The sequence below is a fragment of the Tamandua tetradactyla genome, chromosome 5, assembly GCF_023851605.1.
Source record: "Tamandua tetradactyla isolate mTamTet1 chromosome 5, mTamTet1.pri, whole genome shotgun sequence".
Classification (NCBI taxonomy): Eukaryota; Metazoa; Chordata; class Mammalia; order Pilosa; family Myrmecophagidae; genus Tamandua; species Tamandua tetradactyla.
The window spans coordinates 90,518,028-90,524,027 of record NC_135331.1 but is presented as its reverse complement, the minus strand read 5'-3'; positions in this window follow the sequence as shown (position 1 = coordinate 90,524,027).

Genomic DNA, 6,000 nt, shown 5'->3' with positions numbered 1-6,000 from the left:
TTAAGGAGTCCACCTTGAATGGGTGGAGCCACATCTCCATGGGAATAATCTAATCAAAGAATCCCACCCAAATGGCAGGTCTGTCTGTCCCCACAAGATTGGATTTGGACTAAAAGAACATGGATTTTCTGGGGATACAGAACAGTTTCAGACCAGCAGAGTTCAGTTTTTTATTTTAATGATTCTACTTTGCGTTAAGTGGTATCTTGTAGTTTTAATTTGCAGTTATCTGATAACAATTGAACTTAAGCACTTTTTCAATGTGCTTGTGACATTTCTGTATCTTCCTTTGTGAAGCATTTTTTTCCGATTAAAAAAAAATCGGGGTGTTTTATTGTTGATTCATAGGAATTTAAATATATATTTTGAATACCACTTATTTGTTGAATAGATACATACTGCAAATATATTTTTCCAGGCTGTAACTTGTCTATTCATTTTCTTAATGGTGTCTTTTTATGGGAAGGCATTTTTAATTTTGATGATATCCTAATTTATCTATTTTTTATGGTTACTTCTTTTTTTAAAATTTTTTTGATAAAGGTTATTTCTTGATTCATCTGCTTTTTAAGTCATGAAAATATCATATGTTTTCCACCAAAGTCTTTATAGTTTTATTTCTCATTTATGTCTGTGAGCCATCTTGAATTAATTTTTGTGTATGATCGATGTAGGGGCCAAGGTTCATTTTTTTCCCCTTTATGAATATACATTTATTCTTAACCATTTGGATTGCTCTGGTGCCTTTGTTGGAAATCAAAGATGTATCTGTTTCTGGGATCTTTGTTTTGTTTCAATGATCTGAGTCTGTCCTTATACCAATATCACACTGTACTTCTAGCTATAACTTTACAATAAATATTGAAATAAGGTAACATAAATCCTCTGACCCTGTTTTTCTTTTCCAAGATTGTTCTGACTATTCTAAATCCTTTTAGTTCTATATAAATATTAGAATCATCCTGTCTGCTTCTTCCAAATAACCTGTTAAAATTTGCATAGGAATTGCGTTGAATCTATATGTCAATTTAGAGAGCACAGGTGAAAAAAAAAAAAAAAGGAATGGATAGTTCAGTGGTAGAATTCTCATCTGCCATGAAAGAGATCCAGGTCTGATTCCTGGCCCATGCACACACACACCGCCCCCCCCAAAACAAACAAACAAAAAACAGAGAGCATGGGTGATTTTTCCATATTGAATGTTCAATTCATGAAAACCATCTATTAGGTCTTCATTAATTTCTCTCAGCAATTTTTTTTGTAATACTCCTAATAAAAGTCTTACACAATTGTTATTCGAGTTATTTTTAGGTATTTGGGTTTTTTTTTTTGTATGCTGTATGGTGGAGTCACATTTCATTATTTTTCCATGTGACTATCCTGTTATTGCAGCACCATTTGTTGGATTTTTGTTTGTTTTGCTTGATTTTATTGTTTTTTGGGGGGAAGTGCATGGACCAGGAATAGAACCTGGGTTTCCCACATAGCAGGCAAGAATTCTACCATTGAACTACCCTTGCACCTCAGGTATTTCATTTTTCTTATGCTATTGTAAATGGTATTTTTTTTTTCAATTTCACTGTCTATTTTTTTTTTTTCTTGCAAGAGAAAAACCTTGGAGATATTGCGGGTTCAGTACTAGGTTCCAGACCACCACAATTAAGCAAATATTGCAATAAAGCAAGTTGTTTGAATTTTTTGGCTTCCCAGTGCATATAAAGGTTATGTTTTCAATATACTGTAGTCTGTTAAATGTGTAATGGTATGTCTGAAAAAGAAATGTACATACCTTAATTAAAAATACTTTATTGCTCAAAAATGCTCACCATCACCTGAGTCTTCAGCAATTGTAATCTCTTTGCTGGTGGGGGAATCTTGTTAATGTTCATGGCTGCTGACTATTTAGGGTGGTGATCTCTGGAAGATGGAATGGCTGTGGCAATTTCTTAAAATAAGACAACAATGAAGTTTGCTGCATCATTTGACTCTTCCTTTTATGAAAGGTTTATCTATAGCATGTGATGCTGTTGGATGGCATTTTATATGCAGTAGAACTTCTTTCAAAATTGGAGACAATCCTCTCAAACCTTGTCACTGCTTTCCCAACTAGGTTAATATAATATTCTAAATCCTTTGTTGTCATTTCAACAATGTGCACAGTAGCTTTGTCAGAAGTAGATTCCATCTCAGGACACCACTTTCTTTGCTCATTCATAAGAAGCAACTCCTCATCTGTTCAAGTTTTATCATGAGAGTGCAGCAATTCAGTCATATCTTCAGGCTCCATTTCTAATTTGAGTTCTCTTGCTGTTTCTACCACATCTGCAATTACTTCCTCCACTGAAGTCTCGAACCGCTCTAAGTAATCCAGGACCCTTGGAATCAACTTCTTCCAAACACCTGTTAATGTTGATTTTGACCTCCTCCCATGAATCACAAATATCCTTAATGGTTTTTAATTTACTTAGTTCAGATCCATGAGAGGAATTACCCTCTATGGCAGCTATAACCTTACAAAATGTATTTCTTACCTAATAAGACTTGAAAATGGAAATTACTCCTTGATCCCTGGGCTATAGAAAGGATGTTGTGTTAGCAGGCATGCAAACAACACAAATCTCATTGTACCTCTCCATCAGAGCTCTTGGGTAAATGGGTACATTGCCAATGAGCAGTCATATTTTGAAAGGAATCTTTTTTCCTGGGAAGTAGGACTTAACAGTGCGCTTCAAATATTTAGGAAACCATGCTGTAAACAGATGTGCTGTCATCCAGGCTTTGTCGTTCCATTTATAAAGCATAGGCAGAGTAGATTTAGCATAATTCTTAAAGGCCTAGGATTTTCAGAATGGTAAATGAGCATTCGCTTCAACTTAAAGTCACCAGCTGCATTAGTACGAGAGAGTCAGCCTGTCCTTTGAAGCTTTGAAGTAAGGCACTGACTTCTCTCCAGCTAGGAAATCCTAGATAGCATCTTCTTCCTATAGAAGGCTGTTTCATCTACAATTGAAAATCTGTTGTTTACTGTAGATGTCTTCATCAATTATTTTAGCTAAATCTTCTGGAAACTTGCCGCAGCTTCTACATCAGCACTTGCTGCCTCACCTTGCACTTTTATGTCTTTACTTGAGCCTCACGAACCAACCTCTACTACCTTCAACCTTTTGTTTTGCAGTTTCCTCACTTCTTTCACCTTCATAGAATTGAAAAGGGCCTTGCTCTGGATTAGGCTTGGTATAAGGGAATTTTGTAGCTGTTTTGATCTTATTTCCAGACCACTAAAAATTTCTCCATATCAGCAATAAGGCTGTTTCACTTTCTTATCATTCCTATGTTCACTGGAGTAATGCTTTTAATTTCCTTCAAGTTTTCCTTTCAGTTCACAACTTGACAAACTGTTTGGCACCAGAGGCCTAGCTTTTAACCTGTTTTGACTTTCAACATGCCTTCCTCACTAAGCTTAATAATTTCTAGCTTTTGATTTAAAGTGAGACTGTTCATTTGATCACTTAGAGGCCATTGCAGGATTAATTGGCCTAACTTCAATATTGTTGTGGCTCAAGGAATAGGGAGGCCCAAGGCTTAGAGAGAGAGACAGGCTGGTCAGAGGAGCAGTCAGAACACATACAACATTTATTGATTAAGTCTGTCATCTTACATGGGTGTGGTTCGTGGTGCCCCAGATAAGCAATGATAGTAACATCAAGGATCACTGATCACAGATCACAATAGATATAATAATAATGAAAAAGTTTGAAATATTGTGAGAATTACCAAAATGTGACACAGAGACACAAAGAAACACATGCTGTTGGAAAAATGGCGCCAATAGACTTGTTCAACGCAGGGTTTCCACAAACCTTCAATTTGTAAAAACTGCCATATCTCTGAAGTACAGTATGCCTGTATGCCTGATTTTTATGTACTGATTTAAATCCTTTCACCTTGTTTATTTTACTCATTAGTAAATTAGTATTTTGGTTATCTACCTTTGGACTTTCTACGTGCACAATCATATTTTCTGTGAATAATGACAGTTTTACTTCTTTTCCAATCTTTATAGCTTATGTTTATTTTTCAAGTCTTATTTCAGTAGCTAGGACATCTAATGCAGTATCTAATAGTAGTGATGGGAGCAGATATTCTTGCCTTGTGTCTGTTCTTTGAGTGAATCATTATTTCACCGTGAAGTATGATGTTAGCTATTGTTGATAGATGTTCTTTAACAGGTTGAGAAAGTTCACTTCTATTCCTACTCCACTAAGAGATTTTATTATGAAGGTATGAGTTCATAAAAAAATTTTTCAATTGCTTTTCTGGGTTGAGATTATCACCAATGCTTGTTCTCTTTTAGTTTGTTAATGTTTATTTCATTGTTTGATTTTTGTAAAGCGAAACCAACCTTGCATTCTTAGCAAAAACTTATTTTGCCATGGTATATTTCACTGTGTATATATAGCTAAATTCGATCAGCTTATTAAATTTAACACATTGTTAATTTTTTGTGTCTGTTCATGAGGGATATGTATATGATATCTATCTCTCTCTATACATATATACAGATTTTTTTTTTGTAATGTCTTTATCAAGTTTTGGTATCAGGGTTACATTGGCCCCATAAGACAAGTTGAGAAGCATTGTTTTCTGAAAGTTTGTGTAGGATTGGTTTTATTTCTTCCTTGGATATTTAATACATTTCATCAATGTTACCATCTGGCACTGAAGTTTTCAGTGTAGGAAGGTTAAAAAAAAAACTTTAAATTTTAGAATAGTTTTAATTTATATAAAAGAGTTGTAAAAATTTCATCTCCTGTGTGAGACTAAAGCAAGAAATGTTTATTTGGTGCAAAATTTATATTTTCACTAGCGCATTTCCTAATTTAATTTATATGGACAGTTTAATTGAACACAAGTACCTGGAACCTTGAATAGGGCATGAGATTTTGTAGGTTTGTCCAGTGTGATGCCCTGATAAATCCCAGACTGATTTGAACTGTGAATAAAGGCATATTCGCGGGGTCCCCTTTGGGGAATGGCAAGAAAGGGGGAAAATTCAACTTCTCCATTTGGAGATTCCTGATATTCTCGCAAGCAGTGGGGGCAACCAAATCAACAGGCCAAGCCCTCAATCTGGGGGGTTGTTCATATGAAACTTATCCCCACAAAGGATAGGCTAAGCCTACTTAAAATTAGACCTAAGAGTCACCCCCAGAGAACCTCTTTTGTTGCTCAGATTTGGCCTCTCTCTCAGCCAACACGACAAGCAGACTCACTGCCCCTCCCCTCTCTTTGAGGGACATGACTCCCAGGGGTGTGGAGCTTCCTGGCAACATGGGACAGAAATCCTAGAATGAGCTGGGATTTAGCATCAAGGGATTGAGGAAATCTTCTTGACCAAAAGGGGGATGAGGAAATGAGATAATAAAATGTCAGTGAGTGAGAGATTTCAAACAGAGTCGAGAGGTTATCCTGGAGGTTATTCTCACACATTACACTAATATCCTTTTTTAGTTTAAGGTGTATTAGATAGGTTGGAGGGAAGTACTTGAAACTATAGAACTGTGTTCCAGTAGCCATGTTTCTTGAAAATGATTGTATAATGATATAGTTTTTGCAATGTGACTGTGTGATTGTGAAAAAAAAATCGGATATAATGCTGGTCTATTTTATCAGCAAACTTGTATTCTGGGAAAACATACCCAGAATAAACTGCATGCTTGTACTTAAAAAAAAAAGTTTTTAAAATAACAAGTACAGAGTTCCTATAGACCCCCACATCAAGTACCCCCCCCACACCATTTTTAACAACTTTGGTGCATTTATCACAACAAGTATCAGTACATTTATTAACTAAAGTTGTGAGGTGTTTTTTTAAAAGAACAAATTCAACTTTTTTGGATACACATAAGACTATTCCAACATGCTATTTCATTTTGTATCATTTTTGGTAAATTGTGTTTTCCTAGGAATTTGTTCATCTCACCTAAGTTGCTGAATTTA